Source organism: Arachis ipaensis, chromosome B10 (assembly GCF_059453495.1).
Source record: "Arachis ipaensis isolate K30076 ecotype BB chromosome B10, ASM5945349v1, whole genome shotgun sequence".
NCBI lineage: Eukaryota > Viridiplantae > Streptophyta > Magnoliopsida > Fabales > Fabaceae > Arachis > Arachis ipaensis.
Genome location: NC_142435.1, coordinates 39739580 through 39763100, shown reverse-complemented (window position 1 = coordinate 39763100; position 23521 = coordinate 39739580). Strand labels below are relative to the sequence as shown.

The 23521-nt window shown below is 40.5% G+C and overlaps 1 non-coding gene across 1 annotated transcript; it reads right to left on the bottom strand.

Moving 5' to 3' along the window:
* Positions 1-5812: 5812 nt before the first annotated feature.
* On the bottom strand, positions 5813-5920 carry LOC148579777 (small nucleolar RNA R71). The gene has a single exon (XR_015895785.1). It is a non-coding gene; the product is annotated as a small nucleolar RNA R71 (small nucleolar RNA).
* Positions 5921-23521: the final 17601 nt, after the last annotated feature.

Below are 23521 nucleotides of genomic sequence, written 5' to 3'. Positions count from 1 at the left end.
CTGGTCGGCCTTTTCCTGCGGGGTAAAGTTCTTTTCCCACCAGGAATCGTCGTGAAGGATATCCAGGATAGAGGTAGAAGATTCTCCTCTTTTCCGTTTTTCTGTAGTTGCCTTACATTTTCCCTTACTTTTGGGATCAGACATCCTGAAAAGCAGAAGTAGCAGGATATAATTGAAGAACTAAAGCAGGAAAACAAGTAGGCAAGTAGGGTTTTGTTAATGTAAGCATAAAGGCAAAAGAGCAATAAAAGCAGGTAATGAGTTAAATATATGTATATTTTGGATTGTATGCGAGTTAAAAGTCTGAGAGTAAAAATCACAATCCAAAATATAATAGAAGTGGAATTCAATTTAATTAGGAAAAAATAGCAATCATGCCTTGAGTTAGAAAGTTAAAGTAGTTAGCTAAAAACCAAAAAGAGAAGTTAGAAAGCTAAACTGGTTAGGAGTTAAAAAGGAAGTTAAAGTGAGTGGCATGAGAATGGTTTTCCTAGTTACCAAGAAATTCACAAACTTGAAGAACAATCAACTCATATTCAAGCAAGGATTGCAGTTTATTGATGATAATTCCTATAGATAAAGTAAGTGTAAAATGAGAATGAAATCATCAATAAGTAATTTATTACTCAGGGAACCAAAAAGAATAAGAATGCTAGCCCGTGCATTCATGAATTGGTTTGGTTGTAGCCAAGTAATGCAAAATACTGAATTTCCAAACCAATACATGAATGGGGGTAGATTAAACCATAAATTTGCAGAAAATTGGGCAGCATTCCAGCTAAAATTGGATGTTCCCGGGTAGTAAACAGCAGGAAAAATCAGTTCATATGAAATTAAATAGTGCTGAAAAGATTAACAAATAGCAAGGACATTAAAGAACAGTTTAATAGCAACATCAAATATGAAGAACAACATATGAACAGCACATCATCACAGCAAATTCAGAATTGCGAATCAGATAAAAACAGGTAGCAGGAACGGTGCAATTATCAGGCCTAAATCTACTAACCACATCCTAGCTGCCTAACCACCTAAAATTCACTACAACATGCATCTCTAACTATCCTAATTCGAACAAGAATTGAAAAACTAACTAACTAATCGAAAAGAAGAATCGCAGTTTGGCAGAACCTGGTGTGTAAAGGAACAAATGTATGGAACAGAGAGACGGTGGAAGTGTAGTGGTGGTGTTAATGATGCAGCGGCGATGGGTGGCGGCGCGGCGGCGGTCCGAGGTGGAGGCAGGGGCGGTTTGGTGGTTGTGGGTGGATATGGGTTAAGGGGAAGAGGTGAGAGAAGGGGGGTGAGCGTTGAGGTGGTTGGGGGGTGTGGTGGTTGGCTGGAGGTCAGGCGGGGTGGCGCGGTGGTGGTTGCTCGGTGATAGGGTGGTGGCAGTGGGGTCGAGGTCGTGGAGGAGGAGGGGAGAGAGGAAGAGAGAGCAGAGAAGAAGAGGGGGTTTCGATGAGGGTGGTGCGGTGGTCGGGATGGCGGCACAGTGGCGGAGCTGGATGGCCAGGGGTGATGGTAGTTTGGGGATTGGAGAAGAGAGGTTGCAGAGGGGGTGGGGGATTTTGGGTGACACGGAATCGGTAGGGTTTCGCCTGGGTTGGGGTTAGGGATTTTGAATCCACGCGAACGCGTGGAGCACTGATGAGCGGATAATTTATACGCTTTTTGACATGTTTTTAGTATGTTTTTAGTAGGATCTAGTTACTTTTAGGGATGTTTTCATTAGTTTTTATGTTAAATTCACATTTCTAGAATTTACTATGAGTTTGTGTGTTTTTCTGTGATTTCAGGTATTTTCTGGCTGAAATTGAGGGACTTGAGCAAAAATCAGATTCAGAGGTTGAAAAAGGACTGCTGATGCTGTTGGATTCTGACCTCCCTGCACTCAAAGTGGATTTTCTGGAGCTACAGAACTCGAAATGGCGCGCTTCCAATTGTGTTGGAAAGTAGACATCCAGGGCTTTCCAGCAATATATAATAGTCCATACTTTGGCTAAGAATAGATGACGTAAACTGGCGTTCAACGCCAGCTTTCTACCCAAATCTGGCGTCCAGCGCCAGAAAAGGAGCCAAAACCAGAGTTGAACGCCCAAACTGGCACAAAAGCTGGCGTTCAACTCCAAGAAAGACCTCTACACGTGCAACACTCAAGCTCAGCCCAAACACACACCAAGTGGGCCCAGGAAGTGGATTTATGCATCAATTACTTACTCATGTAAACCCTAGTAGCTAGTTTATTATAAATAGGGCCTTTTACTATTGTATTAGGTATCTTTTGATCAGTTGTATCCTGGATCCCAGATTGTATTTTGATCCTGTGATCACGTTTTGGGGGCTGGCCATCTCGGCCATGCCTGGACCTTTCACTTATGTATTTTTAACGGTAGAGTTTCTACACTCCATAGATTAAGGTGTGGAGCTCTGCTGTTCCTCAAAGATTAATGCAAAGTACTACTGTTTTCTATTCAATTCATCTTATTTCGCTTCTAAGATATCCATTCGCACCCAAGAACGTGATGAAGGTGATGATTATGTGTGACGCTCATCATCCTTCTCCCTTATGAACGCGTGCCTGACAAACACTTCTGTTCTACATGAATTAAGCTAGAATGAATATCTCTTAGATCTCCTAACCAGAATCTTCGTGGCGTAAGCTAGAATGATGGCGGCATTCAAGAGAATCCGGAAAGTCTAAACCTTGTTTGTGATATTCCGAGTAGGATTCAATGATTGAATGACTGTGACGAGCTTCAAACTCGCGAATGCTGGGCATTAGTGACAGACGCAAAAGGATAGTAAATCCTATTCCGGCATGATCGAGAACCGACAGATGAATAGCCGTGCCGTGACAGGGTGCGTGAGCATATTATTCACTGAGAGGATAAGATGAAGCCATTGACAAGGGTGATGCCTCCAGACGATTAGCCGTGCCGTGACAGGGCATTGGATCATTTTCCCGTGAGATGACCGAAAGTAGCCATTGACAGTGGTGATGTATCACATAAAGCCAGCCATGGAAAGGAATGAGACTGATTGGATGAAGATAGCAGGAAAGCAGAGGTTCAGAGGAACGAAAAGCATCTCCATTCGCTTATCTGAAATTCCTACCAATGATTTACATAAGTATCTCTATCCCTATTCTATTATTTATTATTCGAAAACACCATTATCACTTTATATCTGCCTGACTGAGATTTACAAGGTGACCATAGCTTGCTTCATACCAACAATCTCCGTGGGATTCGACCCTTACTCACGTAAGGTATTACTTGGACGACCCAGTGCACTTGCTGGTCAGTTGTATCGAAGTTGTGACAGATTATAAATGTGTAATCACGATTACGCATACCAAGTTGCTCACGTGCCAGGAATAGTTTGAGCCTGGACATCACAATTTCGTGCACCAAGTTTTTGGCGCCGTTGCCGGGGATTGTTCGTGTTTGGACAACTGACGATTCATCTTGTTGCTCAGATTAGGTAACTTTCTTTTCGTTTTCTTTTCAAAAATTTTTCAAAAATATTTCAAAATTTTCTCATCTGTTTTCGAAAAAAATTAAAAATGTTTTCAAAAAATTTTTTAAGAATGAATTCTAGTGTTTCATGAAGCATGTTGAAATCTGGCTGGCTGTAAAGCCATGTCTATTCCTTTGGGAATGAGTATGTCAGGCATGTCATATCTGAATTACATGCTGAAGCTTGGCTGGCCATTGGCCATGTCTAGTGTTTTGGACCGGAGCTTTCATTGAAAGCTTGGCTGGCTAGTGAGCCATGTCTAATTCCTGGACTGAAGCTTTAGACTAAGAATGCAAGATTCCTGGAATTCATATTAAAAATTTTGGAATCCTTATTTTTCTTTTTCATATAATTTTCGAAAAAAAATCCAAAAAAATTAGAAAATCATAAAAATAAAAAATATTTTTCTGTTTCTTGTTTAAGTCTTGAGTCACATTATAAGTTTGGTGTCACTTGCATATGCATCTTGCATTTTTTCGAAAATATCATGCATTCATAGTGTTCTTCATGATCTTCAAGTTGTTCTTGGTAAGTCTTCTTGTTTGATCTTGATGATTTTTTTGTTTTGTGTCTTTTCATGTTTATCATATGCATTCTTGAATTCTTAGTGTCTAAGCATTAAAGAATTCTAAGTTTAGTGTCTTGCATATTTTCTTTGCATTAAAATTTTTTTCAAAATTGTGTCTATGATGTTCATCTTGACATTCAAAGTGTTCTTGGTGTTCATCTTGACATTCATAGCATTCTTGCATGCATCACATGTTTTGATCTAAAAATTTCATGCATTGCATCTTTTTAGTGTTTTTCTCTCTTGCATCATAAAAATTCAAAAATCAAAAAAATATCTTTCCCTTTTTCTCTCATCAAATTCGAAAATTTGGGTTGACTTTTTCAAAATTTTTAAAATCAAGTTGTTTCTTATGAGTCAAATCAAATTTTCAAATTTGAAAATCTTATCTTTTTCAAAATCTTTTTCAAAAATCAGATCTTTTTCAAAATGATTAGTTATTTTCGAAAATTCCAAAAATATTTTTCAAAAATCTTTTTCTTATTTTTAAATCAAATTTTCGAAAATAACATAATCAATTAATGTTTTGATTCAAAAATTTGAAGTTTGTTACTTGCTTGTTAAGAAAGATTCAAACTTTAAATTCTAGAATCATATCTTGTGATTCTTGTGAATCAAGTCATTAATTGAGATTTTAAAAATCAAATCTTTTTCAAAATTAGTTTCTAAAATATCTTCTTATCTTATCTCTTTCAAAAATATCTTTTCAAAATATCTTTTCTAACTTCCTAACTTCTTATCTTTTCAAAATTTGTTTCAACTAACTAACTAACTTTTTGTTTGTTTCTTAACTTTTTCAAAACCACCTAACTAACTCTCTTTCTCTCATTTTTCGAAAATATCCTCCCCCTTTTTCAAAATTTCTTTTTAATTTATTAATTAATTTAATTTTTAAATCTTAATTTTCGAAAAATTACTAACATTTTTCAAAAACTATTTTCAAAAATCTCTAACTCTTTTTCAAAAATATTTTTTCGAAAATTCTCTCTCTCCCATCTTATTCTATTTATTCATTCATATCCTAACATCTCATCTCACATCTCTTCCATCCTCACAGTTGTGTTTCTTCCATTAGATTACATTCTTTGTCTCCCCCTCTTCTTCCACTCACACAGGGATCCCTATACTGTGGTATAAAGGATCTCTATTATTATTATTATTATTTTTATGTGCCTTCTTCTTTGTCATATGAGCAGGAGCAAGGATAAGAACATTCTTGTGGAAGCAGATACAGAACCTGAAAGGACTCTGAAGAGAAAATTAAGAGAAGCTAAATTACAACAATCCAGAGAAAACCTTTCAGAAAATTTCAAACAGGAAGAGGAGATGGCAGCCGAAAATAATAATAATGTAAGGAAGATGCTTGGTGACTTTACTGCACCTAATTCCAATTTACATGGAAGAAGCATATCCATTCCTGCCATTGGAGCAAACAACTTTGAGCTGAAACCTCAATTAGTTTCTCTGATGCAGCAAAACTGCAAGTTTCATGGACTTCCATCTGAAGATCCTTTTCAGTTCTTAACTGAATTCTTGCAGATATGTGATACTGTTAAGACTAATGGAGTAGATCCTGAAGTCTACAGGCTTATGCTTTTCCCTTTTGCTGTAAGAGACAGAGCTAGATTATGGTTGGACTCTCAACCCAAAGACAGCCTGAACTCTTGGGATAAGCTGGTCACGGCTTTCTTAGCCAAGTACTTTCCTCCTCAAAAGCTGAGCAAGCTTAGAGCTGATGTTCAAACCTTCAGACAGAAAGAAGGTGAATCCCTCTATGAAGCTTGGGAAAGATACAAACAGTTGACCAAAAAGTGTCCTTCTGACATGCTTTCAGAATGGACCATCCTGGATATATTCTATGATGGTTTATCTGAGCTATCAAAAATGTCACTGGACACTTCTGCAGGTGGATCCATTCACCTAAAGAAAACGCCTGCAGAAGCTCAAGAACTCATTGACATGGTTGCTAATAACCAGTTCATGTACACTTCTGAAAGGAATCCTATGAATAATGGGACGCCTATGAAAAAGGGAGTTCTTGAAGTTGATACTCTGAATGCCATATTGGCTCAGAATAAAATATTGACTCAGCAAGTCAATATGATCTCTCAGAGTCTGAATGGAATGCAAGCTGCATCCAACAGTACTCAAGAGGCTTCTTCTGAAGAAGAAGCCTATGATCTTGAGAACCCTGCAATAGCAGAGGTAAATTACTTAGGTGAACCTTATGGAAACACCTATAACTCAACATGGAGAAATCATCCAAATTTCTCATGGAAGGATCAAAAGCCCCAACAAGGCTTTAATAATGGTGGAAGAAACAGGTTTAGCAATAGCAAGCCTTTTCCATCATCAACTCAGCAACAGACAGAGAACTCTGAACAAAATACTTCTAATTTAGCAAACTTAGTCTCTGATCTGTCCAAGGCCACTGTAAGTTTCATGAATGAAACAAGGTCTTCTATTAGAAATTTGGAAGCACAAGTGGGCCAGCTGAGTAAAAGGATCACTGAAATCCCTCCTAGTACTCTCCCAAGCAATACAGAAGAGAATCCAAAAGGAGAGTGCAAGGCCATTGGCATAAGCACCATGGCCGAACCTGTGAGGAGAGGAGAGGACGTGAATCCCAAGGGGGAAGACCTCCTGGGACGTCCAGTGATCAATAAGGAGCTTCCCTCTGAGGAACCAAAGGACTCTGAGGCTCATTGACAAACCCCAATTTGACAGTTTGTTTTGCATTGAATTTAGAGTATTTTGATAACCTTTTGTCACATTTAGCCTAGGAATTAGCATGATTTTGTTATCTCTCCCATATTTGTGCTTAAGTGTAAAAACATGCTTTTTAAGCCTTATTTTGATGAATTCTAGTTCTTCTTTGATTCCATAAGATGCCTTGATGTGTTTGCTAGTAATTCCAGGATTGAAATAGGCTAGGCATGGATCAAAGGAAGCAAGGAAGGAAGCATACAAGTGGAGAGAAGCATAAAAAGTCAAAGAAGCAAAGTCAGCCATGCACGCGCACGCGCACAAGGCGCTCGCGCGCACATCGCAGAATTAGCCAGGGACGCGCACGCGTACCGTGCGCGCACGCGTCGATGAGGGCACATGACCTCACTAATGCAACACGTGCCTGGCGATTTGAGAGGGTTTCTGAACCCATTTTTGGCGCCAAATTGCTAAGGGAAAGGAATAAAAGTATGAAGGATTAAGGGGAAGGCATCATCATCACTTTTTGACTAATTATCACCCCCAACCACTAATCACTTTTAGTTTAGAGTTTTAGAGAGAGAAGCTCTCACTTCTCTCTAGAATTAGAATTAGGATTAGGTTTAGTTCTTAGATCTAGATTTAGATTCATGTTTTTCTACTTCTACATCTCAATTCTTTGTTGCTATATTCAATCTTCTTCTATTCCTTTGTTGTAATTTCCTTTATGTTGTTCTTATACTTTGTTGTAGATCTAGTATTGTTCCTTCTACATTCTTCCAATTCAATAAGAGGTAATTCATAATAAATGTGCCTTCTTTGCTTTTCTATTGTTGATCTCTTGTTTTTGTAGTTGTAGATTCCTTTAATTCTTGCATTTAATAATGTTTACTCCTCTTGCACTTTATGTGTTTGTTGAAATGTCTCTTTTAGTTTTAGTGTAGATTTTGTTCCTCTTGGCCTAGGTAGAGTAATTAGTGACACTTGAGTTATCTAATTCCTTTGTTGATTGATAATTGGAGAGATTGCTAATTGGTTTGGAGTGCACTAAAGCTAGTCTTTCCTTGGGATTTGGCTAGGACTTGTGGCTCAAGTCAATTCATCCACTTGACTTTCCTTTAATTAGTAAGGGTTAACTAAGTGGTAGCAATGTACAATTCTCATCACAATTGAGAAGGATAACTAGGATAGGACTTCTAGTTCTCACACCTTACCAGGAGCCTTTTATAGTTGTTAGTTTATTTTCATTGCCATTTACTTTTCATGCTTCTTATCCAAAACCCCAAAATAACTCATAACCAATAACAAGACACTTTATTGTAATTCCTAGGGAGAACGACCCGAGGTCCAATACTTCGGTTTATAAATTTTAGGGGTTTGTACTAGTGACAAACAACTTTTTGTATGAAAGGATTAGTGATTGGTTTAGAAGCTATACTTGCAACGAGAATTCATTTGTGAAATTCTAAACCGTCAAAAATCCGTTCGTCAAAATGGCGCCGTTGCCGGGGAACTTGCAATGGTGTTATGTTATTGGTTATTGTACATATGTGAATAGTGTGAATATGTTTGCTTTTGTTAGCTCTTGCTAGTTTTAGGATTTAATTTTCTTGCTTCTTATTTGATTTTGTTTTCATTTTCTTCTTGCTATCATGAATTCTCACTTTGGCTATGAGTGTGACTACAACTATGTTGTAGGTGATAGGAGCTACAATGAAGATGTGTGTCAAGGATGGGATAACCAAAGGTGGGAGGAGCCATATGCTTATGATCAATCCTCTTGGCAACAACCTCCACCAAGGCACTATGAAGAAGAGCCATTCTATGATGCATACCAATCCCATGGTTATGGTGAATCACCTTGTGACTTCCAAGCACCGCCACCATATGCCTATGACTCTCACCCTCAACATGAACCTCAACCATTCTCACAAGCCTTCCCATACCAAGCACTTTCCTATGATCCCTACCCCTCACATAACCAACCACCCCTATCATATTCTTATGACCATTATGAGCAAGAGCCCTTAGAACCACCACCCTATCAAGATCACTACCAAGAACCACCTCAATACACGCAATCTCCACAACCTTACCAAAAAGAACCACCTTCCTATTATGCACTCTCTCTCCAAAACAACGAACCTTCCTACCCACCACAAGCCCCAATAGACGACTCTCTCACTTTGTTGCTTCAAGGACAAGAGGCCATGAAACGGGATATACTTGAGTTCGTGACCAATTTGACCAAGGTGGTGCACACTTTAGCCCACCAATGCTTGAATACTCAAGGTACTTCTGTGACCACATGTGAAAAGTCAAAAGAAGAGCAAAGTACGAAGGTGAAATTGGAAAATTCGGTGGAAAAGGAGGAGACAAATTTTTTATTGAAATAATTGGAGAAGCCTATGATCATTGAAGAAAGGGGAGAAGTGGATGAAGATTTAGGAGATGTTGAAAGTCGAAGGGAATATAGCCTCATGGAGCACTCTTCCAAGGAGCTTGATATTGAAGTTGAAGAAGGCGCGCAATCTCCAAGACATATCATCGTTGGAGACTTGGAAGAGGCTTATCAAGAGATGGATTCAATCATGGATGAATTTCTCTCTACAATGGAATCCTCTCCCATTGGACATGGAGTTGAAAGTATAAAAGAGTGTGCACAACCTCCCATACCCTTGGTGAGCAATGAGAAAGAGAGCTACCAAGAGGAAAACGTTGGCATGGTGTATATCAAAATTGAAGAATATGAAGATGTTGATCAAGAGATGACCTCGTTCATCAATGAATTTCTATCCAAAATTGAATCGCCTCTCATTAAACAAGATGAAGTTCTTGAAGATAACACCAAGCCACGTAACAAAGAGGATGAGGTTGAAAGTGAAGAGAATTGTGAAGAGGTGGAAACAACTAAAGAGGAGCACAATAAAGTAGACCTTGCATGGTCCAAGTGCGGGAAAACCTCTCTCCCCAAATTACCATCCAATACAACATTTAAGTGGGTCAAATCTCTATCCCTGAGCTTTAATCTCTCACTTGAACATGGTTTGCTTGAAAATGATGGTCAACTTAGAACTCTCTGTGGAATTAAAAGTAAAAATGAGTTGTATAGTGGCTGGAAAATAGGTGTTAAGCTTATCAAGGTCAAGGCCTCAAGGTATAGGGATGATGTTGGGACAAGGACTACTTTATACGGATTTAGGAGGAAGCATTGGTGGAGTAAAGAGAATTCTATGTGTCAATCACCTTTATGTCAACCGCTCATCCGACAAAACCATGAAACTCAACTAACGGATGGGTGTGAAGACAAGATATGGGATCCCGGTTCGCTATGTGAAGACCAACTATGGGGACTCATATCTTGGGTGGAACTGTGCCCGAGCTTGATGAATATGGTTGGAAATTCTGTCAACCAATTGAGAAGCAAGGATCCTTGGAGATTCAAGGATGCGTACAAACATAAGCCACCATGACAATAAGCTTCTCAAAATGTCCAACTTAAGGACTTAAACTAAAAGTGCTAGGTGGGAGACACCCCACCATGGTAAACTCTTTCCACTCTTTTAAATTTACTTAATAAGTGATTTGAGTTACCATTGTAGGTAGATGTTTCATACAAATTTGTTTGTACAACTTAATTGTTAGCTTAGTCACATGCATGTTGTGTTTAGTAGTAGATGAATAATATCAAAAATTGCATTTTTGTGAATTGTATGATGGTTGAATGAATAAGAGTTGTGAACACTAAGGGGAGCACCCAGCAAGGTTTTTCTGAAAAAAAAAAAAAAAAAAAAGAGGGCGTGGACGCGCGCGCACAACGTACGCGTACGCGTCCCGGTGCGCATGCACCACGAGCCACACTCCCGAGAGTTGGGCCTCTCTTGGGCAAACATTGTGCCTTGAGCCCAACCTGACCCACGCGGACGCGCACTACGTGCGGGCGCGCCGACTATTAGAACATGGAAGTTCGCGCGGACGCGCACCTGCCGCGTCCGCGCTGATTTGCTGCTACAAATGATTGAGCCAAACCCCAGAGAGTTAAGCCATTTCTGGGCTAGCTTTAGGCCCCAGGCCCAACCCGATCTGCGCGAGCGCATGCATTGCGCCAGCGCGCCATTTCACAATTTGTCAAATGTACGCGGACGCGCATTTACCGCGCGCGCGTCCTTGCGTGTTGCCACCAATCTAGGCCACGAACCCGAGAGTCGGGCGTGCCTCAAGCCCATTCTAAGCCTCAGACGCAATCTCATGTACGCGTGCGCGTACCGTACGCGCACGCGCCCCTGCCTAATATGCCACCCCACGTTAGCGCGCACTGCACGCTCACGCATGAATCTCCCTTTCCCCCAATGCACGCGGACGCGTACATATCGCGTGCGCGCAGGTCTGGTGCGCGACTCCCAGGCCAGTCTCCAGAGAGTTAGGCCTAAGTTAGGCCAACTCTAAGCCCCTAGCCCAACTCCATGCACGCGTGCGCGCACGGTACGCGCACGCGTCCTTTCCTATTTTGTTCATCCCCGCTTAAGCGCGTTGTACGCGCACGCGTCGGGTCCACGTTCTCTCAATGGACGCGGACGCGCAAGGTGCGCGTGCGCGCCGATTCAAAAATAGGGATAACCCTAGCTCGCGAAGCACACTGCGCAGTCGCGCAACCCTTTCCCCAACCTCCACCTTCTTCTTCTTCTTCTCTCCCCCAACTGCCGTCGCAGCAGCAGCGCCGGCCGCCGCCGCACGACCTACCTCCGTCACCATCCTTGGTCATCAATTCCCTTCCCCTCTCGCCACCACCCATTCTCTCTCTCTCCCTCTCACTCATCTCACCCGTCTCACCGTAATCAACCCATCACCGCCGATACCGCCCATCACCGCCGGCGACAATCACCGGCAACCCCTCTCTCTTTCTCCATCAACACTTTCCTCTTCACTCTCTCCATTTCTCAGCTCCCCTGCTCTACCTACACTCTGCCCTCTACCCCGCCAACCATCTACCACTCACCGCCGTAACCGCCACCAACCGCGGTGGCGCTCTGCCAGTTTCTGTCTCTGCTACACCTGCCTTATCGTCGTCCCCCTTTCCATTTTCAGTTTTTCCCGGCTCCCAGGTTCCTGCTCCATTTCTGTTACTTCTTTTTTCTATTTTCCTTTTCATTTGTTCATTTATGTTAGTTCCTGGAATTGCATGTTAGTTAGCTAAATTCAAATTTTGTATGTTAGGTTAGATAGATATAATTGCTGTTAGGTAGCTAGGGCTGGATAGAGGATTCTAGGCCTGATAATTGCTCCGTATGTGCATATCTGCTGCTTGCTCCCTTGGGTACGGTGTGTTGGTTTTGGGTTGATATTCCATGCAACATGTGTTGCCAGATAATATCTGTTTGCTGCTGTGCGTGATTGATGTTATTTTTTTGTGCTAATTGTGCTATTTTGCTATCCGGGAACGTCCAATTTTAAGCCGGAATGCTGCCCGATTTTCAAAGAAATTAGTTTCATTTTGATCTTTATTTCAGTTTTGGGCAAATTTCTGTTTCCTTTTTGACTTCCCGGATTTGCACAATCATTGTGAACATGAACCGCAACTTCTCGTTCAATTGAGCCTATATATCATCATATCGCTAATCCACTTTTCTAACTTACTAATTTCTTTAACCGTTTTACTTCCACTCACTTTTAACCCTCTTTAACAATTCTTTCAAAAATATGATGATATTATTGCCTTTTGAATATGAGATGTTGCCTTTAATGAAGATTACAGTCTCGGTTCATTCACTTATGTTTACTTGTTCACTTTTACGTATTCAGTGCAACATCATGATTGCTCTTTGATATTTGTATCCTGAACATGCCTTCTTTGTTACATGCTAAATGTTTTATATACTCTATCATATTTTTCAGGATGTCGGATAAAGGAAAAGCTATAGCCTCTGCTTCCAAAAAAAGGAAGCGCTCCAAGACCCCTACACCCCCACCATCTACTAACTATGCGAGGAATCCGCTGAATGAGGAGGAGAAAGAAAATCAGTTACTCCCGTCCACTAATCCAACCAAATTTCCAAATCTCTACTGCGAGCTACGCCTTTCCCGTTATGCAAAGAAGAATCTGAATATTGAGAAGAAGCTGAATCTTCCCAATGATGTGAGGCATGCCATAAACGCCCGTATTTCTGAGCTGGGCTTGGATTTCGTCGATAGGGACTTGGGACGGATTAACATCTCGTGGGTCAAGGAATTTTACTGCAATTTCTTTCGACCGGGCTTGGATTCAGTATTCTTGAGGGATAGAGAGATTATGATCACTGAGGATGCCTTGAAGGATGCACTGCTTTGCAGAGTTGGTACTCCTGAGACTTGTGCCTACCAGCAGGCAGAGGTAGCTCTCCTCTCCATGACTTTCAACTATGAGGCACTTCGGCGCGTGATTGCTACATCAGATGCTTCTTGGGTAATGGATTCGAGCAACACAAAGCCCAAGGGCATGCTATTTGCACATCTGACTAGGGAGGCTAGGACTTGGCAACAAATATTTGCCCACTATGTCTTCCCTACCACTCACTTTTCAGAGATTCCGATGGATATGCTAGTCTTCATTGGGTGTGTCATGGAGGGGAAGGAAGTATATTTTCCCCGACTGATTAGGCATAGCATGTGGAGGGCTCATATTCGCGGCTTGTTACCATTTCCGACACTGGTTACTAGCTTAGCTGAGCTAGCTGATGTCCCGTGGGAGGACAATGACGTGACACCACCACCTCCAGATGACGACGACAAGGAAGTTACTATTCCCTGGGGTGTGTGGGTGCACGAGAGGCCCCCGACCAGCCGCCGTTCTCGAGCTAGAGCGGCAGTCGAGGCAGCTATACCGTCTCCTTTGACAGCAGCCCCACCCTCTTCAGCACCCGAGCCCACTTACCTACTGGTTCAGCGTCTGTTTCGATTCTTGGAGCGCGAGAGGCTTCATGTCAGACGCCGACTGGATCGGATGGATCAGGCACTCATCTCCCTTGGCGCTGAGTTACCTCCGCTTCCAGACTCTTCGACCTCCGATGAGCAGGATCATCAGGAGGAGGACGCGGAGGCACCGGTTCAGCAGGATGCCCCTGACACTACAGAGCCGCCACAGACTCAAGAGGAGCTGGTCCCACAGCCACAGCCACAGTCAGAGCCAGAGCCTATCGTTGTACCTCCCACTGATCCTCCGGTTTAGCATCGAGGACGATGCTTGGTTTTAAGTGTGGGGAGGGCACCGGTAGCATTATTTGGGAACCGGTGAACTTTTCGGCCCAGTTATCTCATTTTGCACATCTTTGTATATATTTTGATGCATTTCTAGTTTGCTTTGGATACTTTTATTGCTTATTTTGGATTTTAGATATTTTGATGCTTTTGGATATTTTTAGATGTTTTGGATGATAGATTCCGTACTTTTAGTTGGATTCTTCTTTATACATTTTGTCTATCTTTGTTTTTAGTTTGTAGTTGTGATTAGAAATCATACTTTGGATTGCAAATATTTAGTCACCCTTTTTGCATAATATGTTGGTTCTAAGTGAAAAAGGAAAGGGTGAACTAAGGGAATTTTTGAATTTTTCAATCACAACAATGCTTGGTCAAATATTGAGATTTTTCAAGAAATTTAAATAATAGGGCATTAACCCAATTGATTGAAGAAAATTTTTGGTGAAACTTGCTTGAATTCATACTTTGTGAAGCATGTAGTGAACCTAGAACACAAGCTTGTGAGACTTGAGCCTATTGATGTGGTTACATTTTATAACCATTTATTTTCCATTCTTGTGTGAAATTGTTCTCTTTCCATGATTGTGATCCTTGATTTGCTTGATTCTATATATCCATTTATTTCTTGTGTTTGTACATTTATATGATTGAGGCCATTATTTCATTAGCCACTTACCCAAATAGCCAACCTTTTACTCTCCATTGTTAGCCAATTTTGAGCCTATGCTTAACCAACTTATTCTTATTTTAGCACATTACAAGCCTAAGGTGGAAAACCAATGAAAAGTCCTTGTTTGGATCTTTGATTGACCTAGGCTAGTGAGAGTGTTTTACTATCCAAAGTTGGTGAGGCTTGGGAACATTGGATGGGATAAAAAGGGGCAGTACACTTTTATGTTTAGGAATTGGGCACATATTCATGTATTGATTAAATGTAGAGACCTTATGCATTGATGTTCTTATATTTAGTTTGAAAAGAAGAAAAAAATATATATATATATATATATATAAAGAAAAGAAAAAATGATGAAAAGAAAAGAAAAATGGAAAAAAAATGATGATGATGAAAAAGAAAAAAAAATAATACAATAAAGAAGGGATAGAATGCCCCAAAGTGAAGCCAATAAAAAGGGGATCAATGCATAAGTATTATGAATCAAATAAGAATGCATGAGTATGTAGGAAAAATTGAAGAATGGGTAGTTAGAATAGCTTGCATTTGTATAGGTCATTAAATAGGTTAGGTGGGAAAGTCTATGCTAATCAAAGATTCAAATCCTAGTCCACTTGACCATAAATGATCCTACCTTGACCCTAACCCCATTACAACCTAAATGAAAGACCTCATGATGAATGTATGCATGCATTGAATAAGTGTTGATTGTTAGAAGAAAATCAAATTTTGGAAAACATGATTAGAAGAGAATTGAGTGAATTAACCCTTAAACACTTGAGTGAATAGAGCGGATACACATCCGGTGAGGGTTCAAAAGTTCAATCACATGTGTTCACCTATATTATCTATATTCTTGCAAGTTTGAACTCTTTTTGACAATTCAATACAATTGTGGTTTGGACTTAGTCCTTATTGCCTAGCTCTTGTGCTTACACATGCTCTCTTGGGAATTGATTTGTTTGAACTAAGCATTTCCAATTGCTTTAGATAATTGCATTTAGATAGGACTCATATAGTTTAGTTGCATTCAATAAATGTCATAACCCTTAGTTCCTTCTTATTTTAGCATGAGGACATGCTAAGGCTTAAGTGTGGGGAGGTTGACAAACCCCAATTTGACAGTTTGTTTTGCATTGAATTTAGAGTATTTTGATAACCTTTTGTCACATTTAGCCTAGGAATTAGCATGATTTTGTTATCTCTCCCATATTTGTGCTTAAGTGTAAAAACATGCTTTTTAAGCCTTATTTTGATGAATTCTAGTTCTTCTTTGATTCCATAAGATGCCTTGATGTGTTTGCTAGTAATTCCAGGATTGAAATAGGCTAGGCATGGATCAAAGGAAGCAAGGAAGGAAGCATACAAGTGGAGAGAAGCATAAAAAGTCAAAGAAGAAAAGTCAGCCATGCACGCGCACGCGCACAAGGCGCTCGCGCGCACATCGCAGAATTAGCCAGGGACGCGCACGCGTACCGTGCGCGCACGCGTCGATGAGGGCACATGACCTCACTAATGCAACACGTGCCTGGCGATTTGAGAGGGTTTCTGAACCCATTTTTGGCGCCAAATTGCTAAGGGAAAGGAATAAAAGGATGAAGGATTAAGGGGAAGGCATCATCATCACTTTTTGACTAATCATCACCCCCAACCACTAATCACTTTTAGTTTAGAGTTTTAGAGAGAGAAGCTCTCACTTCTCTCTAGAATTAGAATTAGGATTAGGTTTAGTTCTTAGATCTAGATTTAGATTCATGTTTTTCTACTTCTACATCTCAATTCTTTGTTGCTATATTCAATCTTCTTCTATTCCTTTGTTGTAATTTCCTTTATGTTGTTCTTATACTTTGTTGTAGATCTAGTATTGTTCCTTCTACATTCTTCCAATTCAATAAGAGGTAATTCATAATAAATGTGCCTTCTTTGCTTTTCTATTGTTGATCTCTTGTTTTTGTAGTTGTAGATTCCTTTAATTCTTGCATTTAATAATGTTTACTCCTCTTGCACTTTATGTGTTTGTTGAAATGTCTCTTTTAGTTTTAGTGTAGATTTTGCTCCTCTTGGCCTAGGTAGAGTAATTAGTGACACTTGAGTTATCTAATTCCTTTGTTGATTGATAATTGGAGAGATTGCTAATTAGTTTGGAGTGCACTAAAGCTAGTCTTTCCTTGGGAGTTGGCTAGGACTTGTGGCTCAAGTCAATTCATCCACTTGACTTTCCTTTAATTAGTAAGGGTTAACTAAGTGGTAGCAATGCACAATTCTCATCACAATTGAGAAGGATAACTAGGATAGGACTTCTAGTTCTCACACCTTACCAGGAGCCTTTTATAGTTGTTAGTTTATTTTCATTGCCATTTACTTTTCATGCTTCTTATCCAAAACCCCAAAATAACTCATAACCAATAACAAGACACTTTATTGTAATTCCTAGGGAGAACGACCCGAGGTCCAATACTTCGGTTTATAAATTTTAGGGGTTTGTACTAGTGACAAACAACTTTTTGTATGAAAGGATTAGTGATTGGTTTAGAAGCTATACTTGCAACGAGAATTCATTTGTGAAATTCTAAACCGTCAAAAATCCGTTCGTCACTCATCTAGAGACCATAGAGATTCCATTGAACCTCCTTATGCCCTTCATGAGCTCTGATGAGTATTCCTCTTCTGAAGAGAATGAGGATGTTACTGAAGAGCAAACTGCCAAGTTTCTTGGTGCAATCATGAAGCTGAATGCCAAATTATTTGGCATTGATACATGGGAAGTTGAACCTCCCTTGTTCATCAATGAACTAAGTGATCTGGATCAACTGATATTGCCTCAGAAGAGACAGGATCCTGGAAAGTTCATATTACCTTGTACCATAGGCACCATGATCTTTAAGGCTCTGTGTGACCTTGGTTCAGGGATAAACCTCATGCCCCTTTCTGTAATAGAGAAACTGGGAATCTATGGGGTGCAAGCTGCTAAAATCTCACTAGAGATGGCAGACAGCTCAAGAAAACAGGCTTATGGACAAGTAGAGGACGTGTTAGTTAAGGTTGAGGGCCTTTATATCCCTGCTGATTTCATAGTCCTGGATACTGGAAAGGAAGAGGATGAATCCATCATCCTAGGAAGACCTTTCCTGGCCACAGCAAGAGCTGTGATTGATGTTGACAGAGGTGAAATATTCCTTCAATGGAATGAGGACTCCCTTGTGTTTAAAACTCAAGGATCTCCCTCTGCAACCATGGAGAGGAAGCAGAAAAAGCTTCTCTCCAAGCAGAGTCAACTAGAGCCCCCACAGTCAAACTCTAAGTTTGGTGTTGGGAGGCCACAACCAAACTCTAAGTTTGGTGTTGAACTCCCATATCCAAATTCTAAGTTTGGTGTTGGAGAGTCTCAACAAAGCTCTGCACATCTGTGAGGCTCCATGAGAGCCCACTGTCAAGCTATTGACATTAAAGAAGCGCTTGTTGGGAGGCAACCCAATGTTTATCTAATTCTTATTTTTATTGTTTTTCATGTTTTCTTAGGTTCATGATCATGTGGAGTCACAAAATAAATATAAAAAAATCAAAAACAGCAGAAGAAAAATCACACCCTGGAGGAGCATCTGTCTGGCGTTCAGCGCCAGAACAGAGCATGGTTCTGGCGCTGAACGCCCAAAATGGGCAGCTTCTGGGTGCTGAACGCCAGAACAGGCATGGTTCTGGCGTTCAACGCCAGAAATGGCACACAAATGGGAACGCCCAAAATGGCCACCAACCTGGCGCTGAACGCCCAGAGTTGGGTACAAAGGCATTTTTACATGCCTAATGGGTGCAGGGATGTAAATCCTTGAACACCTCAGGATCTGTGGACCCCACAGGATCTACTCAGGATCTGTGGACCCCACAGGATCCACTCAGGATCTGTGGACCCCACAGGATCCCCACCTACCTCCACTCACTTCTTCTCACCACTCTCTTTCACACAACCCCATAAACACTCTTCCCCATCACCTCTTCACCACTCACATCCATCCACTCTTCCCCATAAACCTACCTCATAAACTCCACCTACCTTCAAAATTCAAAACCAATTTCCCACCCAAACCCACCCATATGGCCGAACCTTAACCCCCCTCCCTTCCCTATATAAAGACCTCCATTCTTCATCAAATTCACACAACACACCCCTCTACACTCTCCTTGGCCGAAACCACATCTCCCTCTCCCTCTCCATATTTCTTCTTCTTCTTCTTCTATTCTTTTGTTTATTGCTCGAGGGCTAGCAATATTCTAAGTTTAGTGTGGTAAAAGCATAGCTTTTTTGTTTTTCCATTACCATTGATGGCACCCAAGACCGGAGAATCCTCTAGAAGAGGGAAAGGGAAGACAAAAGCTTCCACATCCTAGTCATGGGAGATGGAAAGATTCATCTCCAAAGCCCATCAAGACCACGTCTATGATGTTGTGGCCAAGAAGAAGGTGATCCCTGAGGTCCCTTTCAAACTTAAAAGAAATGAGTATCCGGAGATCCGACATGAAATTCAAAAAAGAGGTTGGGAAGTTCTAACAAATCCCATCCAACAAGTCGGCATTCTAATGGTTCAAGAGTTCTATGCCAATGCATGGATCACCAAGAACCATGATCAAAGTAAGAACCCGGATCCAAAGAACTATGTTACAATGGTTCGGGGGAAATACTTAGATTTTAGTCCGGAAAATGTGAGGTTGGCGTTCAACTTGCCAAACATGGAAGAGAACGCACGCCCCTACACAAGGAGAGTCAACTTTGATCCAAGGTTGGACCAAGTCCTTATGGACATATGTGTAGAAGGAGCTCAATGGAAGGTTGACTCCAAAGGCAAGCCGGTTCAACTAAGAAGATTGGACCTCAAGCCTATAGCTAGAGGATGGTTGGAGTTCATTCAATGCTCAATCATTCCCACTAGCAACCGGTCTGAAGTTACTATAGACCGGGCCATCATGATCCATAGCATCATGATTGGAGAAGAGGTGGAAGTTCATGAGATTATACCTCAAGAACTCTACAAGGTGGTTGACAAGTCCTCCACTATGGCAAGGTTAGCCTTCCCTCACCTCATTTGCCATCTATGTTACTCAGCTGGAGCTTTCATAGAAGGAGACATTCCTATTAAGGAAGAGAAGCCCATCACTAAGAAAAAGATGGAGCAAGCAAGAAAGCCCATTCATGGAGCTCAAGAGGCGCAGGAAGCTCATCACCATGAGATCCCAGAGATGCCCCAAATGCACTTTCCTCCACAAAATTATTGGGAGCAAATCAACACCTCCCTAGGAGAATTGAGTTCCAATATGGGACAACTAAGGGTGGAACATCAAGAGCACTCCATCATGCTTCATGAAATAAGAAAAGATCAAAAAGCAATGAGGGAGGAGCAACAAAGACAAGGAAGAGACATAGAAGAGCTCAAGGACATCATTGGTTCCTCAAGAAGGAAACGCCACCATCACTAAGGTGGATTCATTCCTTGTTCTTATTTCTTCTGTTTTTCGTGTTATGTGCTTATCTATGTCTGTGTCTTCATTACATGATCATTAGTAGTAGTAACTTTGTCTTAAAGTTATAAATGTCCTATGAATCCATCACCTCTCTTAAATGAAAAATGTTTTAATTCAAAAGAACAAGAAGTACATGAGTTTCGAATTTATCCTTGAACTTAGCTTAATTATATTGATGTGGTGACAATGCTTCTTGTTTTTTGAATGTCTGCTTGAACAGTGCATATGTCTTTTGAAGTTGTTGTTTAAGAATGTTAAATATGTTGGCTCTTGAAAGAATGATGACTAGGAGACATGTTATTTGATAATCTGAAAAATCATAAAAATGATTCTTGAAGCAAGAAAAAGCAGCAAAGAACAAAGCTTGCAGAAAAAAAAAAAGAAGAAAAAAAAAAGGGGCGAAAAAAAAATAGGAAAAAAAAATAGAAAGAAAAAGAAAAAGCAAGCAGAAAAAGCCAATAACCCTTAAAACCAAAAGGCAAGGGAAATAAAAAAGATCCCAAGGCTTTGAGCATCAGTGGATAGGAGGGCCTAAAGGAATAAAATCCTGGTCTAAGCGGCTAAACCAAGCTGTCCCTAATCATGTGCTTGTGGCGTGTAGGTGTCAAGTGAAAACTTGAGACTGAGCGGTTAAAGTCAAGGTCCAAAGCAAAAAAAAAAAAAAGAGTGTGCTTAAGAACCCTGGGCACCTCTAATTGGGGACTTTAGCAAAGCTGAGTCACAATCTGAAAAGGTTCACCCAATTATGTGTCTGTGGCATTTATGTATCCGGTGGTAATACTGGAAAACAAAGTGCTTAGGGCCACGGCCAAGACTCATAAATAAGTTGTGTTCAAGAATCATCATACTGAACTAGGAGAGTCAATAACACTATTCGAAATCTGAAGTTCCTATAGATGCCAATCATTCTGAACCTCAATGGATAAAGTGAGATGCCAAAACTATTCAAGAGGCAAAAAGCTATAAGTCCCGCTCATATGATTGAAGCTCTGTTTCACTGATAGTTTGGAATTTATAGTATATTCTCTTCTTTTCATCCTATTTGATTTTCAGTTGCTTGGGGACAAGCAATAATTTAAGTTTGGTGTTGTGATGAGCGGATAATTTATACGCTTTTTGACATTGTTTTTAGTATGTTTTTAGTAGGATCTAGTTACTTTTAGGGATGTTTTCATTAGTTTTTATGTTAAATTCACATTTCTGGACTTTACTATGAGTTTGTGTATTTTTCTGTGATTTCAGGTATTTTCTGGCTGAAATTGAGGGACTTGAGCAAAAATCAGATTCAGAGGTTGAAGAAGGACTGCTGATGCTGTTGGATTCTAACCTCCCTGCACTCAAAGTGGATTTTCTGGAGCTACAGAACTCGAAATGGCGCGCTTCCAATTTTGTTGGAAAGTAGACATCCAGGGCTTTCCAGCAATATATAATAGTCCATACTTTGGCCAAGAATAGATGACGTAAATTGGCGTTCAACGCCAGCTTTCTACCCAAATCTGGCGTCCAGCGCCAGAAAAGGAGCCAAAACCAGAGTTGAACGCCCAAACTGGCACAAAAGCTGGCGTTCAACTCCAAGAAAGACCTCTACACGTGCAACACTCAAGCTCAGCCCAAACACACACCAAGTGGGCCCAGGAAGTGGATTTATGCATCAATTACTTACTCATGTAAACCCTAGTAGCTAGTTTATTATAAATAGGGCCTTTTACTATTGTATTAGGTATCTTTTGATCAGTTGTATCCTGGATCCCAGATTGTATTTTGATCCTGTGATCACGTTTTGAGGGCTGGCCATCTCGGCCATGCCTGGACCTTTCACTTATGTATTTTTAACGGTAGAGTTTCTACACTCCATAGATTAAGGTGTGGAGCTCTGCTGTTCCTCAAAGATTAATGCAAAGTACTACTGTTTTCTATTCAATTCATCTTATTTCGCTTCTAAGATATCCATTCGCACCCAAGAACGTGATGAAGGTGATGATTATGTGTGACGCTCATCATCCTTCTCCCTTATGAACGCGTGCCTGACAAACACTTCTGTTCTACATGAATTAAGCTAGAATGAATATCTCTTAGATCTCCTAACCAGAATCTTCGTGGCGTAAGCTAGAATGATGGCGGCATTCTGATGCACATAAACTTGTTATGCTACGATTTAGGAAATTGCACGATCGGCAAAATTCCTTCCGGCAAGTGCACCGGTTATCGTCGTCAAGTAAAAACTCACAATAGAGTGAGGTCGAATCCCACAAGGATTGGTTGAGTGAGCAATTCGGATTAGAAGTGTGTTCTAGTTGAGCGGAATCAAGATTTGAGATGAGAATTGCGGAATGTAAAATTGGCGGGAAAAGTAAATGACAAGAAAATTAAATGGTTGAATCTTAAATTGCATGAATTAAAGAGCAGAATGTAAATTGCTGAAATTAAAAGGGAATGGGGGTGATTGCAAGAATGGAGTTGCAGAATGTAAATAGAAAGTGGAAGTCAGAAATGGGGAATTCATTGGGTTTAGGAGATATTGAAATCTCCGAATCAAAACATGTTTATCTCTTCCTCAACCAATGCGTTCATTAAATTTTGCTTGGCAATCTTATATGATTGGATCCCAATTCCTTGGCTCACCAATGCTCTCTAAAAACAAACAAATTCCCAATCCCTTGGTTTAAATGTTCATAAGAAGAGATGATGCTTGATCACTGATTATACCACACAATTTCATGAACCACAATTTGGTAGGATTACATGTCACAATATCCATCCAAACCCCAATCCAATCCACTGTGAGAAAGCTTCTCTAGCATGAATCCTCCATTCCTTTCCCAAGGCTCCGAAGGATTCCAAGTATGAGTAGTTTCTTTCCCAAGACAACTACTCAATGGAATTAGATCGAGAAGCTTTCTAACAAAATTCAAGAGAAAAGATTGAAGAAGAAGATAAACTATTATTGATTCATTGAATTACAATAGAGCTCCCTAACCCAATGAAAGGGGGTTTAGTGAATCATAGCTCTGAATTCAATTACAAGAAAAGGAAAACTAGCTGAAAGTGAAAAGTAAAAGTAGTCCCCCTCAGGGGCTGGATTCCCCTTCAATCCCCCCCCTTTCAAATGCAAAAACTAAGGCCTTTAAATAGGCTCCCTAAATTACAAAATGAAAATGAAATTCAAAGCAAATTACAATCAAATGAAAATAAACTATTCTAGATGATTCTTGTGGCCTTGATTTGGTGTTGTTGATGGGCCTTGCTTGCTTGAAGGGCTGAGTGACATAATTGATCCAAAAAGGATAATGATCCATTAAACTACACTC